Genomic DNA, 22,251 nt, shown 5'->3' on the forward strand with positions numbered 1-22,251 from the left:
TTTGGTGAGAAAGGGAGGACTCACGTATTAAAGGCTGACCTGTTTTTGCCTTTTTTAAACTGAGAAATGACAGATTGTTAACTTGGGTTCTAAAGAAGGATTTAAAATAAGTAAGTTAAAGAAGATTTTAAAACAAAGTTGGGAGGGAGAGGGACATGATAAATGGGATACATGAAGGAAATTGTAAGGGGAAGCATATATATATATGTGTGTGTGTGTGTGTGTGTATGTATATATATACATATACATATACACATACACATACATATACACATACACACACATACACATATACACGTGTAACCATATTGAATATGTATGCAAAACTCTCTGATAAAGACAAATTATTAAAAATATAAGTGTTAAAAAACAAAAGAAACAATCTTTCAATGAGCTAAAATAATTATTTGACTTTTTGACATTTTTAACTATTTAAATGATACCTTTGGATTTAGATAACTATTTTTTTTTTCTTTTTTCCTTTTTATTTATATTTTTTAACTAAGAAGACAACTGAGCGCTTAATAGAAAAATGTCTATTAAGAAACTGCGGGTGATACCAAAGGAAGGTTACTTATTACTTTTTGACTTTGATTCAGATGAAGAAGAAGAGCAGGCTCATTCTGAAGGTATCCAGTCTTCAGTATTGATTGTGTCCTGCAGTTCATTAGACTTTTCCCAACTCACCTGCAATGGAAGAAGTCTTTTCTAAGTTTTCATGTACTTCATTTCTAATTTTACCTATATCTATATATTCCTATACCCGAGTTTTAGCAGTGCATATACCTACTCTTGGCACTTTAGACATAATATGTTGAGAAACAATAACTTGCTATGATTTTACCCCAGAAAAAGATCTGAACGGTGTTCCTATATGTTAGCAAAACATGAATTTATTTCATAAAACCTGCAAATAAATTATTTCATTCCTTTTTTCTATTATATATTTTCTTTATTTACATTTCAAATATTATCACCTTTTCTATTTACCCTCTGCAAATCCCCTCTCCTCTCACCTCTCCCCCTGCTTCCAACACACCCACCCCCAATTCCTGGCCCAGGCATTCCTTAATACTGGGGCATAGGACCTTTACAGTACCAAGGGTCTCTCCTCCCGTTGATGACATACTAGGCCATCCTCTCCTACATATGCAGCTGGAGCCATAAGTCCCACCATCTGTTTTATTTGATTGGTGCTTTAGTCCCAGGGAACTCTGGGGGTACTGGTTAGTTCATATTGTTTATCCTCCTATGGGGCTGCAAACCCCTTATGCTCCTTGGGTACTTTCTCTAGCTCCATCATTGGGGACCCTGTGCTCAGTACAATGGATGTCTGTGAGCATTCACTTCTGTATTTGTCAGGCACTGACAGATCCTCTCAGGAGACAGCTATATCAGTCTCCTGTCCCCAAGCTCTTGTTGGCATCTGCCATAGTGTCTGGGTTTGTTGGTTATTTATTGGATTGATCCCTGAGTGAGGCAGTCTCTGGATTCATTCAGTCTCAGCTGCAAACTTTGTCTCTTTAACTCCTTCCATGGGCATTTTGTTTCCCATTCTAAGAAGGAATGACGTATCCACACTTTGGTCTTCCTTCTTCTTGAGTTTCATGGGTTTTGCAGGTTGTGTCTTGGTTATTGTGAGCTTCTGGCATAATATCCACTTATCAGTGAATGCATATCATGTGTGTTCTTTTGTGATTGGGTTATCTCCCTTAGGAAGATATCATCAAGATCCATCCATTTGTCTAAGAATTTCAAGAATTCATTGTTTTTAATAGCTGTGTAGTATTTCATTATGTAAATGTACCACATTTTCTGTATCCATTCCACTGAAGAGGGACATCTGGGTTGTTTTCAGCTTCTTGCTATTATAAATAAAGATGCTATGAACATAGTGAAGCATGTCAGTATTACAAGTTAGCATATCTTCTGAGAATATGCCCAGGAGGAGTATTGCTGGATCTTCCAGTAAAACTATGTCCAATTTTCTGAGGAAACACCAGACTGACTTCCAGAGTGGTTTTACCAGCTTGCAATCTCACCAGCAATGGAGGAGTGTTCCTATTTCACCACATTCTCGCCAGCATCTGCTGTCATCTGAGTTTTAGATCTGAGCCATTCTGACTGGTATGAGGTGGAATCTCAGGTTTATTTTGACATGCACTTCCCTGATAATTAAGGATGATGAACATTTTTTAGGTGCTTCTCTGCCATTCGGTTTTCCTTAGTTGTGAATTCTTTGTTTATCTCTGTCCCCATTTTTTAATGGGGTTATTTGATTTTCTGGAGTCCAGATTCTTGAGCTCTTTATATATATTGGATATTAGTCCCCATCTGATTTAGGATTGGTAAAGATTTTTTCCCATCTATTGGTTGCTGTTTTGTCCTATTGACAGTGTCCTTTGACTTATAGAAGCTTTGCAATTTTATAAGATCACATTTGTCTATTCTTAATCTTACAGCACAAGCCATTGCTGTTCTGTTCAGGAATTTTTCCCTTGTGCCCATGTCTTCGAAGCTCTTCCCCACTTCCTCCTCTATAAGTTTCAGTGTCTCTGGTTTTATGTGGAGTTCCTTGATCTACCTAGACTTGAGCATTGTGCAATGAGATGAAAATAGATCAATTTGCATTCTTCTACATGCTAACTGCCAATTGAGCCAGCACCATTTGTTGAAAATGTTGTCTTTTTTTCCACTGGATGGTTTTTGCTCCTTTGTCAATGATCAAGTGACAATAGGTGTGTGGGTTCATTTCTGTGTCTTCAGTTCTATTCCATTTATCTACCTGTCTATCAGTATACCTGTACCATGCAGTTTTTATCACAATTGCTCTATAGTACAGCTTGAGGTCAGGCACGGTGATTCCAGGAGAGATTCTTTTATTTTTGAGAAGAGTTTTTGTATCCTAGGTTTTGTTCTTATTCCAGATGAATTTGCAAATAGCCCTTTCTAACTCAGTTAAGAATTGTGTTGGAATTTTCATGGGGATTGCATTAAATCTGTAGACTGCTTTCGGCAAGATAGCCATTTTTACTACATTAATCCTGCCAATCCATGAGCATGGGAGATCTTTCCATCTTCTGAGATTTTCTTTGATTTTTTCTTCAGAGACTTGACATTTTTATCATACAGATCCTTCTTTCACTTACTCAGTTAGAGTCACACCAACGTATTTTATATTATTTGTGACAATTCTGAAGGGTGTTGTTTCCCTAATTTCTTTTTCATCCTGTTTATTCTTTTTGTAGAGAAATGCCATTGATATGTTTGAGTTAATTTTGTATTCAGCTACTGCACTGAAGCTGTGTATCAGATTTAGGATTTCTCTGGTGTAATTTTTGGGGTCACTTATATATACTATCATATCTTCTGGAAATAGTGAGATTTTGTCTTCTTCCTTTCCAATTTGTATTCATTTGTTCTCTTTTTGTTGTCTAATTGCTCTGACTAGGACTTCAAGAACTATGTTGAATAGGTAGGGAGAAAGTGGGCAGCATTGTTTAGTCCCAGATTTCAGCGGGATTGCCTCCAGTTTCTCACCATTTAGTTTGATGTTGGCTACTGGTTTGCTATCTATTGCTTTTATTATGTTTAGGTATAGGCTTTGAATTCCTGACCTATCCTGGACTTTTACTATGAATGGGTGCTGTATTTTGTCAAATGTTTTCTCAGCATCTAATGAAATGATCATGTGATTTTTGTCTTTGAGTTTGTTTCTATAGTGGATTAAGTTGATGGATTTCTGTATATTAAACCATCCCTCATCACAGGTATCAAGTGTACTTGATCATGATGGATGATCATTTTTATGTATTCTTGGATTCAGTTTGCAAGGCTTTTATTGAATATTTTTGCATCAATTTTCATAAGGGAAATTGGTCTGAAGTTTCCTTTCTTCATTGGGTCTTTGTATGGTTTGAGTATAATTGTAATTCTGGCTTCATAGAACAAATTGAATAATGTTCCTTCTCTTTAGATTTTGCATAATGGTTTGAAGAGTATTGGTATTAGGTCTTCATGAAGATCTGATAGAATTCTGTACTAAACCCATCAGATCCTTGTCTCTTTTGTTTGGGAGACTATTAATGACTGCTTCTATTTCTTTAGGGGTTATGGGAGTATTTCTAGGGTTTATCTGATCCTGAATTATATTTGGTACCTGATATCTGGCTAGAAAAGTGTCCATTTCATCCAGATTTTCCAGTTTGGTTGAGTATAGGTTTTTGTAGTAGGATCTTATGATTTTTTGGATTTCCTAAGTTTCTGTTGTTATGTCTCCCTTTTCATTTCTGGTTTTGTTAATTAGGATGATGTCCCTGTGCCCTTTAGTGAGTCTGGCTAAGGGTTTACCTATCATGTTGATTTTCTCAAACAACCAGCTCCTGGTTTGGTTGATTCTTTGTATAGTTCCTTTGTTTCCACTTGGTTGATTTCAGTCCTGAGTTTGATTGTTTCCTGCCTTCTATTCCTCTTGGGAGAATTTGCTTCCTTTTGTTCTAGAGCTTTTAGTTGTGCTGTCAAGCTGCTCCTGTATCCTCTATCCAGTTTCTTTTTAGAGGCATTCAGGGCTGTGAAGTTTTCTCTTATTACTGTTTTCATTGTGTACCATATGTTTGGTTATGTTGTAGCTTCATTTTCATTAAACTCTAAAAAGTCTTTAATTTCCTTCTTTATTCCTTCCTTGACCAAGTTATCATTGAGTAGGTTGTTGTTCACATTCCACATATATGTGGATTTTCTATTATTTATATTATTATTGAAGATCAGCATTAGTCTGTGGTGATCTGATAGGATGCATGGGATTATTTCAATATTTTTATATCTGTTGAGGCATGTTTTGTGACTGATTATATGGTCAATTTTGGAGAAGGCCTCATGAGGTACAGAGAAGAAGGGATATCCTTTCGATTTAGGATAAAGTTTTCTATAGATATCAACTAATCCATTTGTTTCATAACTCCTGTTGGTTTCACTGTGTCTGTTTTTAGTTTTTGTTTCCAGGATGTGCCCATTGATGAGAGAGGGGTGTTGAAGTCTTCCACTATTATAGTGTGCAGTGCAATGTGTATTTTGAGGTTTACTAAAGTTTCTTTTATGAATGTGGCTGCCCTTGCATTTGGAGCATAGATGTTCAGAATTGGGAGTTCCTCTTGGTAAATTTAATTTTGATGAATATGAAGTGTTCCTCCTTGTCTTTTTTGATAACTTTGGGTTGAAAGTCAATTTTTTTTTGATATTCTAATGCCTACTCCAGCCTGTTTCTTGTGACCATCTGCTTGGAAAATTGTTTTCTAGCCTTTTACTCTGAGGTAATATCTGTCTTTGTCTGTGAGATTTGTTTCTTGTATGAAACAAAATGCTGGGTCATGCTTACACATTAAGTCTATTAGTCTATGTCTTTTTATTGTGGATTTGAGTCCACTGATATTAAGAGATATTAAGAAATAGTCGTTGTTGGGTCCTGTTATATTTGTTTTTAGAGATGGAATTTTGTTCATGTGGCCATCTTCTTTTAGGTTTGCTGCAAGATTACTTTCTTGCTTTTTCTAGAATGTAATTTCCCTCCTTGTTTTGGTGTTTTCCCTTCATTATACTTTGAAGGGCATGATTTTTTGGAAGATATTGTGTAATTTTGCTTTTGTCATAGAATACCTTGGTTTCGCCATCTATGGTAAAAGAGTTTTACTGTGTATAGTAGCCTTGGTTGGCATTTGTGCTCTCTTAGGGTCTGTATGTCAACTGTCCTGGATCGTCTGGCTTTCATAGTCTCTGGGGAGAAGTTAGGTGAAATTCTGATAGGTCTGCATTTATATGTTACTTGAACTTTTTTCCCTTACTGCTTTTAATATTCTCTTTGTTGTGTGCATTTGGTGTTTTGATTATTATGTGATGGCAGGAATGTCTTTTCTGGTCTAAAGTATTTGGGGATCTGTAGGCTTCTTTTATGTTCATGGGCATCTCTTTCTTTAGGTTAGGGAAGTTTTCTTCTATAATTTTGTTGAAGATATTCACTGGCCCTTTAAGTTGGAAATCTTACTTCTCATCTATACCTATTATCCTTAAGTTTTGTTTTCTCCTTGTATCCTCAATTTCCTTGATGTAATTATTTCATTTATAAAAGCTGTTTCAAAAACTCACGTGGGCAGTTTTTCCAGAGAAATGCAAATTGAAAATACTTTATTAACTATTACTTATATAGCATACTTTCAAATGTTTCCATTTTCTATTGTCAATATAGTAAAAAGGCCAGCATTTGGCAAACATGAGAATATGCCGCCTCACGTAGAAGCAGATGAAGATATAAGGTAATATTTTCAATTTTTCCCAGTTCAATAGAGTACTTCAAAAGTAGTGTTTGTGATCCCTTCACTGGAGGAGTAGATTCAGGAAAATCAACAATTCATGGTCAGATGCAACTATATATTGAGTTCAAGCCCTGCTTGGGGTCCTTAATTCCTTGCCATCACAAACACATAGCAACTTGGACAATATAGCCACCTGCATGGGATCTTCCCAGAAATAAACACAAACAAAAGGAGAAACATCATAAAAATAAGAGGGGGACCATCTGGGAAGAAGAAGGGTCTCAGCAAGTGTGGGAGAGTTATGAATAAACTACTGTGGGGTATAAATGTATGAATTGTTAAAAGTAAATAATTCAGGTTCACTTTGGTTGTCTACCATGTATTTTATATGCATATGACATTTGTTCCAAACCACACATTATATATCTATTCTAAATAATTAAAAGAAGTTCCTGTGTAAAGTTTTTTTTTGTGTGTGTGCTAGGCAAATGCTCTACCAGTCCACTATATTTCTAGCTTTAAAATTTTATTGTCCTTTCTTCACAGAGATGAACAAGACAGTATGTTGGATAAATCTGGAGGTAGGTGTTTTTGGAGATATTTGCCTGTTGTTTGAAGAGGACAGAAGATGGCATCAGATCTCTATAAACCCTATAGCATAGGAGGATAATTTTAGGTTTCACAATAATTGTAGTTTTCTTTAAAACACATACAGATGACTACTCACCCAACATTCAGAAACAAAGATTAGCTGAAGGTGTACCTCAGTGGTACAGCACCATGTAAAAGCTATGAGTTTCATCTTCAGTGGTGAAAAAAAAAACCCAACCAACACACGAAATTAACAAAACACCTACCAAACAAACAAAAAACAACAATAAGCCTCGCAAATGAAATGTTAGTTTTTCCAGTTTGCCCAATTAACTGTAAAGTGAGCAAGAAATGCAATTGGCTATTGTAAGGAAACAAACAAAACCAGCATTAAGCATTTTAGGAACTTAAATTTAGGCATGATTAGAGAAATATGCACCCCCCCCCAAAAAAAAAAGACAGTGGCTACAGCAACATAACAAACCCTGCAGAGGGGCTAGAATTATGGCTCATTTGGTAAAGTGCTTTCCTTGAAAATATATGGACTTAAGGTGGGGGCCTAGAATCCACTTTAAAAATGCAGGCTGCAGTCCAGTGCTGAGTAGGTAGAGATAGCTAGCTGGCTAGCCAGGCTAGTGACGTCGGTGAGCTGCAGATTCAGAGAGACCCTGTCTCTGAAGATTTAAGTTGGATCAGGCAGTGGTGGCGCATGCCTTTAATCCCAGCATTTGGGAGGCAGAAGCAGGGGGATTTCTGTGTTTGAGGCAACCCTGGTCTACAGGGTGAGTTCCAGGACAACCAGGGCTATATAGAGAAACCCTGTCTGGAAAAACAAACAAACAAAAAATGTAAGTTGGAATATGATTGAGAATACAGTCTTCTTCTGCACACATATACTGAAATGTATACACATCATTTTTGCTGAATCTCTTTTTATGATTTACAGAATCCTTTAAAATTATGGTTTTTTTTTCTTTTTCTGGAAATAGACAATATGAGGAAAGTGTCATATTTCTATAATCTCCACTGTATATTAAAAATAAACATCTATCGAGAGAAATGATCCAGCATACCTTAAAACACACACAGGACAGGGATGGAAAGATAGCTTTGAAATTAAGACCACTTGTTGCTCTTGGGGAAAACCAAGGTTTAGTTCCTAGGACCCATATAATGGCTCACAACCATTTGTAATTCTAGATCCCGGGGATTTGGCATCCTATTCTAGTTTCTATGAGCACCAGACATGCATGTTGAACAAATACAAACATGCAAAAGCACGTTAGTTAAATAAATAAAACAAATCCGAAATACACATAACAGCCCCTTCAACTGAAACAAAGTAGGAGAGTCTTCTTTGGGGTTCATTTTATTTTAACTTTCAAGTTAGTATTGCAAACTTGGAAAATGGAAAACTTCTGGGTAGTAGTGGCAGCTAAAATACTATCTCTTATTTGCTGCTTGGATGACAGATGACTGATAGAGCCTCTCTCACTTTAGTAAGCATGTGCAAACACGGCCAATCAGCAAGGGGCTTGGCTGAGATTGTTTTCCAGCTGCCCAATCCCTGTTACCCAGTATGCTTTGTGGTGGCCATGAAGCTGAGTTCTTGAGGAAGGGAAGTTTCTTGAGGAAGCATGGTAGGGGGAAGTCTCTGTGGAGGTAGTCAGTGACCTGTTAAAAGATGGTTAATAATGGTTCAGGTGGGGGTCCGGATGGGGTGAAGGTGGAGGGGCGGAGGTGTTACTTCCAGAGTAAGGAGAGGAGATGACCCTCCCTGGACTCCAGATAGCACTGCTGCTGGGTTCACAATCGACTTTACCCACTTAGACCTCTGCGGTGAAAAACGGAGAACTTCACTAAGGGCAGGAGTTTGAACAGCCTAGTATCTAGCAGAAAGCAGGAAGGCCAGGGAATTGGAGACCCCGAAAGTCATCCTTGGGCCTGGGGATGTGAAGTGTGAGTAAACTGGGGGTCAGTTAGTGGCAGAAACAGACTAGAACCTTTTCTGTGCTGCTGCTACCCGCCAGAAATTCATAAAAAACAAACTGAAGACGAGTCTTCATTTTCTTCTACCTGGTGTTGAAAGGCCAGATTGCCAAAATTTGTATATATAGGATCCAAACGGCCTCAAAATCCCGAGGCTCCTCTCAGCCTCTGAAGTGCTGGAACTTCAGACATACTTCAGGCCAGGCTGTGTTTATTTATGTGTTGTTTTGGTTTAGGAAAGTAAGCTCTAACTCTGTATCTCAGGAGTGTCTGAAACCTCATGTGCAGCTTGAACTGGCCTTGAAACTGAAGTCCTCAGCCTTACAAATGTACTGGGGCCTGAGGAAACATGCTTGTTTTATTTTTTATTTTTAAAATTTGTGGGGGTTTTTCATAGTTGAAGATTGAACCCAGAGCTTCTTGCTGTAGCAGTGAAATATATGTCCAGACAGACAGAACTTTATAATTTAGACTTGTATTTCGATGAAAAAGATTGAGGAGCTTGGTTGTGATAATAGCAACTATGATTTTACTTGGAGATTGAGATGCAGACACATTTGCTCTAACTCATCAAAAACCTTGCAGGAATGGGACCAACATGCAGATCCTCTTATGTTTAGATATAAACCCACTTGAAGTCACAGTTAAAGCCATCATAGTGTGTGTGTGTGTGTGTGTGTGTGTGTGTGTGTGTGTGTGTGTATGTAAGAGAGAAAGAGAGAGAGAGAGAGAGAGAGAGAGAGAGAGAGAGAGAGAGAGAGTTTTAAACTGAAAAATAACAAACCTCTATTCTTTTATAGTAAGGAAGACCAAGATACTTTATTCAACTTAAATAATTCTTTTTAAAAATGTGTACATATTAAAGTTAAGGTTATTAATGGCTATCTTTGAAGCCAACTATTATGTTCCATGTTTAAATACTAAAGTCTTTAGTATTAAATCAGAGGGTAATAGAAATATGGTTTTATCTTTAAACCCTTCATGCAATTATGAAGTGCTGTTTTTGTAAAAATCATTCCTTAATGTTATTTTATATTTCAATTTTATTAGTTTAAGTGATTTTTTTTAATTCAAATGGCTTGAGAAAATTTCTTTTTATTTTAAATCAGAAAACGTAAGTTTCTCAGAGGAATGGCAGCGTTTTGCACGTTCTGTAGAGACACCAATGGAAAACTGGAATTTGTTAAGTGGTGAACAGCAAGTTAGGAATGCTTCAGAATTGGACCTTATGGAAGGTACCAAATATTTAATGATGGGCATTGATGTTACACTTCCTTTTTTCTCAGTTGTTCTTCTTAGGCTTGTAAAGGAGATCAAAAATCTCATATTGTATCTCTTGTCTTTAATCACAACATATAAATAAACAGCTTAAAACATATTTTTAGATGACAATTAGACATTACTTGATTTTGTTTAACTTCTAGGCAAATAATAGATCTGCTTTAAAACCTAATGTTGGCACTATGCCTGAATGATCACAAAGTATTTCATTAAAATTTGCAAAATAACATAATTGTTTTAATATCTTGTTTTATTACGAACCCAGTACAGAATCCAGTAACTCATGATGATGGGAATGCAAATCCTGAAGAAGTAGTTGGAGATACATGGTAATGTGTTCAAACTTATTATTTCCTTCTTAGTGTAAGTACTTCCAGAAAAATTTAATTGATTGTATAGCAAGTAATGTATATTAATAATTGGAATATGATATATACTATAAACAATATTTCTATAAGATTAATCCTTAATTTGAATGGTTTTCTTGGAGGGTGTAATGTTGTGGGTCAAACTCTCATCGTCCTGCTTGTAGGACAAAAGCTGAGCAATCAAACAGTATCCCCAGCATCCTTACTTTGTAAAGCTTTAATTACTTCACAGATCTCCAGTACAAAATATACTGGGAAATTTTGAAGGTACATTTTTGGATATATAATTTGTTTAAACTATATAGTATTAACATAATTTATATATTAGGAAGTATTGATTAATATACTATATGACATCTTAATGACTTATTTATATGTAGTATTTTGTGAATATTTTTTTTAATTTAATTTATTTATTATGTGATATTATCTTTATTTACATTTCAAATAATAGCCCTTTCCTGGTTTCACCCCAGAAACTCCCTATTCCATTACCCCTCCCTGTGCTTCTATGAGGGTGTTTGCCCACCCACCCACTCCCACTTCCCCACCCTCGCATGTGGGTACACTGGGGCATTGAACCTTCACAGGACCAAGGACCTCTCCTCCCACTGATGTCTGACAAGGCCATCTTCTGCTATATATGCACTGGAGCCATGGGACCCCCTCTTTTGTTGATGGCTTAGTCCCTGGGTGCTCTGGGAGGTCTGGTTCATTCATATGGTTGTTCTTCCTATAAGGTTGCAAACCCCTTCAAATCCTTCAGTCCTTCCTCTAACTCCTCCACTGGGAATCCTATGATCAATCTGATGGTTGGCTGTGAGCATCAGCCTCTGTTCTTGCCAAGCTCTGTCAGAGCCTCTCAGGAGAAAGTCATATTAGGCTCCTGTCAGCAAGCACTTGTTGGCATCCACAATCGTGACTGGGTTTGGTGTCTGTATATGGGATGGATACACAGTTTGGGCAGACTCTAGATGGTCATTCCTTCAGTCTCCGCTCTGTACTTTGTCTCCATGTTTCCTCCCAGGAGTATTTTGTTCCCCATTCTAAGAAGGACTGAAACACCCACACTTTTGTCTTCCTTCTTCTTGAGCTTCTTTTGGTCTGTGAATTACATTTTGGGTATTCTGAGCTTTTAGACTAATATCCACTTATCAGTGAGTGCATACCATGTTTGTACTTTTGGGATTGGGTTACCTCACACAGGATTATATATTTTAGATCCATCCATTTGCCTGTGAATTTCATGAAGTAATTGTATCTGTACCATTACCATACATTTTTATCATTATTTCTCTATAATACAGCTTGAGGTCGGGAATGATTCCCCCTGAAGTTCTTTTATTGTTGAGAATATTTTTTTGATATACTGGATTTCTGTTATTCCAAATGATTTTTCAAATTGCTCTTTCTATCTCTATGAAGAATTGAGTTTGAATTTTGATGGAGATTGCATTGAATCTGTTGATTGCTTTTGGCAAGATGGCCATTTTTACTAAATTAATTGTGCCAATCTATGAGCATGGGAGATCTTTCCATCTTTTGAGATTTTCAATTTCTTTCTTCAGAGACTTGAAGTTCTTATCATACAGATCTTTCGCTTGCTTGGTTCGAGTCACACCAAGGTATTATAATTTGTGACTATTGTGAAGGGTGTTGTATCCATAATTTCTTTTTCAGCCTGTTTATCCTTTGAGTAGAGGAAAGCTACTGATTTGCTTGAGTTAATTTTATATCCAACCACTTTGCTGAATTTGTTTATCAGGTTTAGGGGTTCTCTGTTGGAATTTTGGGGGTCACTTACATATACTATCATATCATCTGCAAATAGTGATATTTTGAATTCTTCCTTTCCAATTTTTATCCCTTTGACCTCTTTTTGTTATATAGTTGCTATGGATATAACTTCTAGTACTATAAAATACTACTATATTATATACTACTGTGAATAGGTAGGAAGAGAGTGGTCTTGTCTTGTCTGATATTAGTGGGATTGCATCAAGTTTCTCTCCATTTATTTTGATGTTGGATACTGGTTTGCTCTATATTGCTTTTACTATGTTTAGGTATGGGCCTTGGCTTCTTGATCTTTCCAAGAATTTTATCATGAAGAGTTGTTGAATTTTTGCAAATGATTTCTCAGCATCTAATGAGATAATACTGTGTTTTTTTTCCTCAAGATTGTTTACATAGTGGATTACGCTGATGGATTTCCACATATTGAACCATCCCTGTATCCCTGGGATGAAGAACATTTGATCATGAAGGATGATCATTTTAACGTGTTCTTTGTTTGGGTTTACCAGAATTTTATTGAGTATTTTTGCATCAATATTCATAAGTGAAACTGGTCTCAAGTTTCCTTTCTTCATTTGGGTCTTTGTATGTTTTGGGTATAAGTGTAATTGTGGCTTCATAGAAAATTGAATAGTGTTCCTTCTCTTTTGATTTTGCATAAAAGTTTGAAGAGTATTGGTATTAGGTCTTCTTTGAAGGTCTGATAGAATTCTGTACTAAACCCATCCGATCCTGGGGTTTTATTTTTGGTGAGGGGGTGGGAGCCTATTAAAGACTGCTTCTATTTCTTTAGGGGTTATACGAGTGTTTACAGGATCTATTTGATCCTGATTTAAATTGGTACCTGATATCTGTCTAGACAGTTGTCCATTTCATCCAAATTTTCCAGTTTTGTTAAGTATAGGCTCTTATAGTAGGATCTGATAATTTTTTTTTGGGGGGGGGGTTCCTAAGTTTCTGTTTTTATGTCTCTCTTTTCATTTCTGGTTTTGTTAATTTGGACTCTGTGCCCTCTCTTTAGTCTACCTAAGGGTTTATCTATTTTGTTGATTTTCTCAAAGAACCAGCTCCTGGTTTGGTTGATTCTTTGTATAGTTCTTTTTGTTTCCACTTGTTTCATTTCAGCCCTGAGTTTGATTATTTCCTGCCTTCTACTCCTCTTGGGTGAATTTGCTTCCTTTTGTTCTAGAGCTTTTAACTGTGCTGCCAGGCTGCTAGTGTATGTTCTCTCCAGTTTCTTTTTTGGAGGCACTCAGAGCTATTAGTTTTTCTCTTAGAATGCTTTCATTGTGTCCCATAAGTTTGGATATGTTGTAGCTTCATTTTCATTAAACTCTAAAAGTCTTTAATTTCTTCCATGACCAAGTTATCGTTGATTAGACTGTTGTTCAACTACCACGTGTATATATATATATATATATATATATATATATATATATATGGGTTTTGTATAATTTATATCATTATTGTTGTTGTTGTTGTTGTTGTTATTATTATTATTATTATTATTATTATTATTTGGGGGGTTAAGACAGGGTTTTTCTGTGTATCCCTGGCTGTCCTGGAACTCACTTTGTAGACCAGGCTGGCCTTGAACTCAGTAATCCACATGCCTCAGTGTCCCAAGTGCTGGGATTAAAGGCATGTGCCCCCATGCCTGGCTTATTTATATTATTATTGAAGATAAGCCTTAGTCCGTGGTGACTTGATAGGATGCATGGGATTATTTAAATATTTTATATCTGTTGAAGCCTGTTTTGTGACCCATTATATGGACAGTATTGGAGAAGGCATCATGAGGTGTTGAGAAGAAGGCACATTCTTTTGTTTTATGATAAAATGTTCTATGATATCTATAGATATAGATATCTGTTAAAACAATTTGTTTCATAACTTCTGTTAGTTTCACAGTGTCTCTCTTTTGTTACTGTTTCCAGGATCTGTTCATTGCTGAGAGTGGGGTGTTGAAGTTTCCCACTATTATTATGTAGGGTACAATATATACTTTGAGCTTTAGTAAAGTTTCATTTATGAATTTGGTTGCCCTTGCATTTGGAGCATGGATGTTCAGAATTGTGAGTTCATCTTTGTTGATTCACCCTTTGACAAGTATAGTGACAGTCCTTATCTTTAAAAAACAAAAACAAAAACAAAAGAAAAACAATAAAAAAAACAAACAAAAAAAAAACAATAACAAAAACCTTTTGGTTGTAAGTTGATTTTATTCCATAGTAGAATGGCTATTCCATCTTGTTTCCTGGAAATATTTGCTTGGAAATTTTTTTCCAGACTTTTCCTCTGAGGTAGTGTCTGTCTTTGTCACTAAGGAGGGTTTCCTGTATGCAGCAAAATCCTGGGTTCTGTTTATGTATCCAGTCTATTACTCTATGTCTTTTATTGGGGAATTGAATCCATTTCTATGAAGAAATATTAAAGACCAGTGACTGTTGGTTGTTTCCTGTTACTTTTGTTGTTTGAGGTGGAATTATGTTTATATTGCTATCTTCTTTGGGGTTTGTTGAAAGAAGATTTCTTTCTTGATTTTTGTATGGTGTAGTGTTTCCCTCCTTGTGTTGTAGTTTTCCATCTATTTTTTTGAAGGTTTCGATTCGTGGAAAGATATTGTGTGTATTTGGTTTTAACATGGAATACTTTGGTTTCTCCATCTACGGTAATTGATAGTTTTGCTGGGTATAGTAGCCTGGGCTGGCATTTGTGTTCTCTCAGGGTCTATATAACATCTGTCCAGAATCTTCTGGCTTTTATAGTCTCTGGTGAGAAGTCTGGTGTATTTCTAACAGGTCTGCCTTTTTATGATATTTGACTTTTTTCCCTTACTGCTTTTAATATTTTATCTTTAGTGCATTTGTTGTTCTGATTATTATGTGTCGGCAGGAATTTCTTTTCTGGTCCAGTTTATTTGGAGTTCTGTAGGCTTCTTGCATGTTCATGTGCATCTTTCTTTAGGTTTGGGAAGTTTTCTTCTATAATTTTGTTGAAGATATTTGCTGGCCCTTTGACTTGGGAATCTTCTCTCTCTTCTATATCTATTTTCCTTAGGTTTTGTCTTCTCATTGTGTCCTGGATTTCCTGGATGTTTAGGGTTAGGAGATTTTTGCATTTTGCATTTTCTTTCACTGTTGTGTCAATGTTTTCTATGGTATCTTCTGTACCTGAGATTCTCTATTCTATCTCTTGTATTCTGTTGGAGATGCTTGCATCTATGTCTCCTAGGTTTTCTTTCTCCAGGTTCATCTCTCTTTGTGAGTTTTTATTCTGTATTTCCATTTTTAGATCTAGATGGTATTTGTTCAATTCCATCACCTGTTTGATTGTGTTTTCTTTAACTTTTTAAGGGATTTTTGTGTTTCCTCTTTAAGGGCTTCTAGCTGTTTTCCTGTATTTCTTTAATGGAACTATTTTTGTTCTTAAAGACCTCTATCATCATCATGAGATGTGATTTTGAATCTGAATCTTTCTTTTCCAATGTGTTGGGGTATTCAAGACTTGCTCTGTTGGCCAAACTGGTTTCTGATGACACCGACTAGTCTTGGTTGCTATTGCTTATATTCTTGCACTTACCTCGTGCCATCTCATTTTCTTTGGTGCTACCTTCCCTTGCTGTCTCTGTCTGGAGCCTGTCCCTCCTGTAATCCTAGTTGTGTCAGAACTCATAGGAGTCCAGCTATCTCTGAGATCTTGGGATCCTGGGATCCTGATATTTTGGGTTTGTCTGAGCTCCTGGAAGTCATGCTGCCTCTTGGATCTTGAAATCCTGGTGTGACCAATCTCCTGAGATCCTGCTGTGTCAGAGCTCCTGGGGGTTAAGCTTTTTCTTGGTGTTGCAAGATTTGGTGAGGTGCCAGAGCCCTAGGTTTTCTCTAGACACAGTTGCATACTGCAAGGAACCTGTGCCTCTGGCCGGGAGGATGATTTTGTTTCCCTGGTTCTTGTGGGCGTCCCAGATACACAGGGTGTTGGGAAAGATATTGTGCCCTCAGCTCTGCTCTTCTGTCAGAACTCCAGTGTTCCTGGGTGTGTCTGATCTCCTGGGAGTCGAGCTTCCTCTGTGATCCTGTGATCTTTAGCATTTCAGAATACCTGAGAGTCGTGCTCCCTCTGGGTGTTTTAAGAGTGGGTGCAAAGCCAGTACCCCAGGTCTGATCCAGGTGCAGTTTCAGAACAGATGGAATCCATGCCACTGGAAAGGCAGGAGTTCCTGTGTCCCTGGATCCTTAGGGACTCAGTTACTCCTGATGTTGGGGCCATTCCTGTGATCCTGGGAGTGTTAGAGCACCTGGGATTTGAGCTTACTCTGGGTATTGTGGGACTAGGTCAGCACCCAAGAACTACTCATGACATGGACTCTTGCAAATATTTTTGATTTAGCATCATGGACTTATTTTTGCCTGTGGTACAGAAGTGAAAATGGTACTTTTTCAACAGGTGTGACATTAATTAAACTTAATTTTATTTTTTTCATATATTTCTGTCTGTGGTGCATATATACACATGTGGAGGGCAGAGGAGGATGTTGGGTTTTGCTCTATTTCTTTCCACCTTATTCCCGTAAGACCTGCTCTTTCACTGAACATGTAGCTAGATAAGCAGCCAGCAAGTCCTAGCAATTCTCACTCTGCCTACCACAGTGCTGCTATTGTAGAAGCAACCATCCATGGTTAGTTTTCTAAATGGGTACTAGAATCAAACTTGCGAACGTCCTCCTTTCACAGTAAACCCTATTTATTACTGAGGCATTTTCATAACTGCATTGAAGGGATTTTTAGAGGAAAAAAATGATGTAAACTTTTCTACATTCCATGTATTCAAAGCTAAGTGATATGTATACAAAATTCTGTACATGCAACAGTATTTCGTTGACCCAGTATTAATTTTATATTAAGTCAGTTTCTTTTCTAAAACTCCTCTGTGCTTTTCTTTATATGACACAATGGAAAAATGAATTCTTTAATATAACCCTTATTACTTATTTTTTTAAATTTTATTTTATGGGTATGTTTGTTTTGCTTGATTGTGTGTATGTACACAGCTTGTATGTCTTGTACCTGAGGAGGCCAGATGAAGGCATTGAATTCCCTGGAACTGGAGTTATAGGTTGTGAGCAACCTTGTGGATGCTGGGAATCCATTCTCAGATCTCTGGAAGGGAACCAGTGCTCTTAACTGATGAATCATCTCACCAATCCCCTCACTGATTTTTATAAAATGAATTATGTAACTGAAAGTGAAAGACAAATTTACTAACCAGTGAGGGAATGAAACTCAGATCCCAAAGAATCTATTTTAAATTATATGTAATTGAATGTTGCATGAGCTTTCTTAGAGGATAATAATTTGTCTTTGATATATAGTCTCACTATGTATGTCAGGCTGGCTGGAATTTTCCTAAGTAATCTATGTTGTCCTTTACACTGGAAATCTCCTGCTAAGCTTCCTAGACTAGGATCATAGACCCAAAACGTCTTACATGGCTTAAGAAACAATGCTCTTAATACCTATTTTTCAGACATATTTGTGTATTAGTGTTTTGCTTACAGGTATATATGTGCACCACATATGTGCCTGTTGCCCATACATATAAGATGATTATTTCAGACACCTTGGACCTGGAGTCACATAAAGAGAAAACACATGGAAACTTATATCAAAGATTCTTTCAAAAAATGCAACCAGAAATTAGAATGACTTTGGCAAACGAACAAATGGGAGAGGTAGAGTTGTTAGTTTTGTAGTGTCACATTTGTATCATTTTAAAAATTATATGTGGCTGAAGTTGAAAAAAAAACATTACTGAGCTTTTAGTAAAAATGTGTGTCTTTGATTTTGTCTAAGCAGTTAACCATATAACTTCATGCCTTCAAGTAAACTAAATCTAATTCTTAGAAATCTGTGAAAATTTTTATTTTCTACTTTAAGTACCTGTTAATGAGATTTTAAAATTTGATTTACATTAATTGTGGAAACACAGAAGTCTTACACAAAATCTTAGAAATGTAATTTGTTGTTTATTATGTTTAACAATATGGAAAAAAATCAATTACATATGCAGACAATTTGTATATTTTAATTGACTTATGTTTTGCACTAAGTCTTAACTGAATCAATATAGGAAAATAAATTAGACATTATATTTGATAGAAAATAATGAAAAAATACTTTGAAATACAATTAATATTCTAAAATAAGATATATATGTATTAAAACTTCTTTAATTTTTGAAAAGCTAAAACATAAAAGAAGACTTCTCTGATAATCTTTCAGGGAAAAAAACTATAATGATTTCCCATTAGATAATTTTTTACTGCTGTTTTTCTTTTTATAGTATGAAATGGTCAATTTAATTTGTTTTGAGTGGTCTTTTTCATATCGGTATGAAATGTGACTGCTTTTATTACTGTGCTTTACAGAAAGAAGATCAACAACAAATTGTGTGAGCAGAAGTTTGATATGGATATACAGAAATTCAATGAAGAACAAGATAAATCAGTGGTTGGTATCATAACTAACTTCATAATTAACCTAGAATAACTAAGTATCAAGTAGGAATGGAGAAACTAGCCTTGTGTTGGGCACATGAAACGAAGTTAAGTTTCATTATCTATCTATCCTTGGTTCTGTTCTAGTCCTACTGAATTGTAAAGCAGAGAAGTATGATCACATACTATATCAATGAAAACCACTAGGTATTTTCTTGTAGACCAGATTATAAATTTTCAAGAGGCAGACTTTTGCTGAAAGATGAAGAGAGGATTACCAGTTTCTACAAAAGTAAGCACACTATGTCAGCCTCAGGTACAGTTGAAAGGAGAGAGAAAGCTTACTTACTGGTGTCATCTGGACTCTGTTGTTAATATTCGAAAGCCATCTCAAACTGGCAAATCAGTTCTTACAATCCTAAACTTAGTACAAATTTAGTAACAGTGGATAGAAACAACCTTTCTCAACAGCCCTGGCAGAATATTCCTGTGGAAGAATATCACCAAACTATTTTAGATCATCTCTCCATTACTGTACCAATGACTGTAGTCATCACATAGTTTCCAAGTAAGATCTGAGATGATGACCATATTAACTATTTTTTATTTGATTGGTTAATAGTTTGAGAAGTATTCAATTTGAAATGAACAGGAGATCCATTCCTGCCTGGGAAGGCATTGAGGAAGCCGCCATTATGAGTCAGTTCTGGAAAGAGATAGGGACTAAAGATAAAAAGTAAATAAATACTCCAATTGAAGGCAATTTTTAAACCTTGAACCCTGGATGAAATTTCAAGGGGGAGTAATCATCCATGTATATGAGGAGTCTAAAGACAGACTCCCAGAGTACTTCAATATTTGTAATTCTGCATGAGGTGGGGGTGAGGGGGTGAGAGTGAACCAGAAAGGGAAGAGAACAATTGGTACAAATAAAACTACTATGAGTGAAGGAAAACATTTAAGGAAGAAAAGTTCACTAACTTTGTCATATGCTGCTAATGGGTCAAATAAAATAGATTTGCAGGGCTTGAAGATGGTTTATTTGGTAATCTTTCTCACTGTAGGCATGGAGACTCGAGTTTATATTCCCTGAGTAAGCATGCACGCACACACCTCCACCACCATCACTACCACCAACACCACCAACAACAAAACAAACAAGCAAAACTAAAAACAAACCACCACAACAATAAAAGTTGGTGTGGTGGTGAGTATTTTAGAACCACCAAACTCAGATTTAGTTCAGAGATAAGAAGATTCCCAGAGCTTCCTAGCCACCAGTTGTAGCCTAATGGATGAATTCTAGGTTCATTGAGACCCTGTCTCCCAAACAGTGGGATGCAACCAAAGAAGACACCCAATATTAATCCTTTGTCTCCATATGTATGCACGTGTACATTTTTTAAAGAGAAACTTCACAAAGTGGAGGTCATTGTACTTAATCAGGATGATTTGAGTGGAAATGTGAGGTACAAAACTGATCACTGTGAATAAAGGACAAAATAGGAATGTAGTAGCAGAAGGAGAAAAGGTGTAAACAGCCTGTCTTAATTTTTTAAATGCAAATTACCATGGTTGTCTGCCAACATAAAGAATACAAAGAGAAATTTATATTACTACTTCCATTGTTACTTGAGATTGGAACCTAGATAAAACAAATCTACCACTAGATTGGACTTAGTAAAGAATAAGTATAAGGCATCCTTAAGAAAGGAAAAGAAAGTAGAAGACATGGCACATACACCTTAGGTGGGGGCTAGATACAGAGATGAGGTAGTGAACCACCTCCTGGGATTACTTCTGCTGGTTAGAAAAAGGAGGCCACCATATGGTAAAAGCATTAACACTAGCTAGAGTTAAGCTTCCAGGGCTAGGATTTTACCAAGTTCATGTTTACATGGTGCATGCCTATAAACTTAAGTACTTGAGAGGCTAAGGCCAGTCTCTGCAGCATGGCAAACACTTTCTCATAAAAAAAAGTTTTATTAACCCACAATTGGTAGTATAATTGTATTTCATGTTACTTAAAAATATAAGTATATTTAGTCATAATAGTTGTTAAAATGTTAAATCACTTGGAAAACTATTCCTTTTACATTTCATATGGAATTATTTTTGCTCACGTAAATATTTTAGTATTGGAAATACATTAAGTGGTTGGTTGTTAGCCTAGCATTCATGCTGCATGGCAGTAAAAACAAAAATGAACAGAATTGTTACAGTAATGTTTTCCTTTTACATTTGTAGAACAATTATCAAAAAGAACAACAAGCATTAAAACTGTCCGAATGTAGTCAGAATCTGACCCTGGAAGCAATTGAAGACATGCATGAGAAGTCCATGGAGGTATGTTGCACATGGTCCATAAAATGTCCTTAGGAAACGAAATATGTTTTAGGAATCAAAAAGTTTAACTACTTGATATTTTGAATTATTTCTTACTGAAGTGACTGATATTATCTGTAAAATCCTAATGACTTTGTAGGAATTATTCAAGACATGAAATGATAAATTGGGAATTTGACCTCAGATGTACCTCATAGTTTATTAACACTATAATTATCCTGCTTAACTAAACATAGCACATCTATACATCATTTGCAGAGAATCTTTCATATTTGTATCCTTTGGAGTTTCTTTAGTAAGAAGTGCTTTTCTGTTTTAGGGTTTGATGAACATGGAGACCAACAACTACGATATGCTTTTTGATGTAGATGGTGAAGAGACATTATGAAGCATACTCTGAAGTACTCTTCTCCTTTCCCATCTTCAGACTAATGAAGCATACATATTTCTCACTTGCTGGTACATTTGTAACCAAATAAAAAATTCACTAACATTTTTGTCTCCTATGAAACAGAGTTTGAAAGGCTCTTTAATCCTTGTAATTCTGATGATTCTAAGAAGGAAGTTAACCCCCGTGAAGTGATTACAAAGTTAACTAGGAGGTATACCTTTAGAGTCAAAATAGAACTCCTTTATTTTTAAACATCTTTAATCATTTTCTTGTTTAAGTGTAAGAGCCTCTTTATATTAACTTCCAAACAAAATCTAAATGAATAAGTGAGTGGCAAATAGTCCTTTGTACCGAACTTCCACACACTAATGTAGTGAATTATTTAAAATTTATTCCTTAATCTTTTTTTAAAGTCTAGACTTTATCCCCCTCCTTGTCCACCCTCTGATTGTTCCACATCCCATACCTCCTTGCCTCATGCTCCCACACCCCAACTCCCCATCTCTAAGAGGATGTCCCCACCATCCTACCCCCACCCCACCAGACCTCCCTACTCCCTGTGGCCTCAAGTCTGTATATGTGTTGGGTCTTCATATCAGCTGGTGTATGCTGCCTGGTTGGTGGCTCAGTGTCTGAGAGATCCTGGGAGGTCCAGGTTATTTGAGACTGTTGGTCCTCCTCCTTCAA

At 36.3% G+C, this 22,251-nt stretch overlaps 1 non-coding gene across 1 annotated transcript; it reads left to right on the forward strand.

Moving 5' to 3' along the window:
• The first annotated feature begins 510 nt into the window (after nucleotides 1-510).
• On the forward strand, nucleotides 511-21,662 carry Gm7391. The gene is made up of 8 exons (XR_035653.6): nucleotides 511-629; nucleotides 6,239-6,305; nucleotides 6,852-6,886; nucleotides 9,995-10,120; nucleotides 10,432-10,495; nucleotides 18,759-18,840; nucleotides 21,075-21,173; nucleotides 21,493-21,662. It is a non-coding gene; the product is annotated as a predicted pseudogene 7391 (transcript).
• The last annotated feature ends 589 nt before the right edge of the window (nucleotides 21,663-22,251 follow it).

This window comes from Mus musculus, chromosome X (genome assembly GCF_000001635.26).
Source record: "Mus musculus strain C57BL/6J chromosome X, GRCm38.p6 C57BL/6J".
Taxonomy (NCBI): Eukaryota; Metazoa; Chordata; class Mammalia; order Rodentia; family Muridae; genus Mus; species Mus musculus.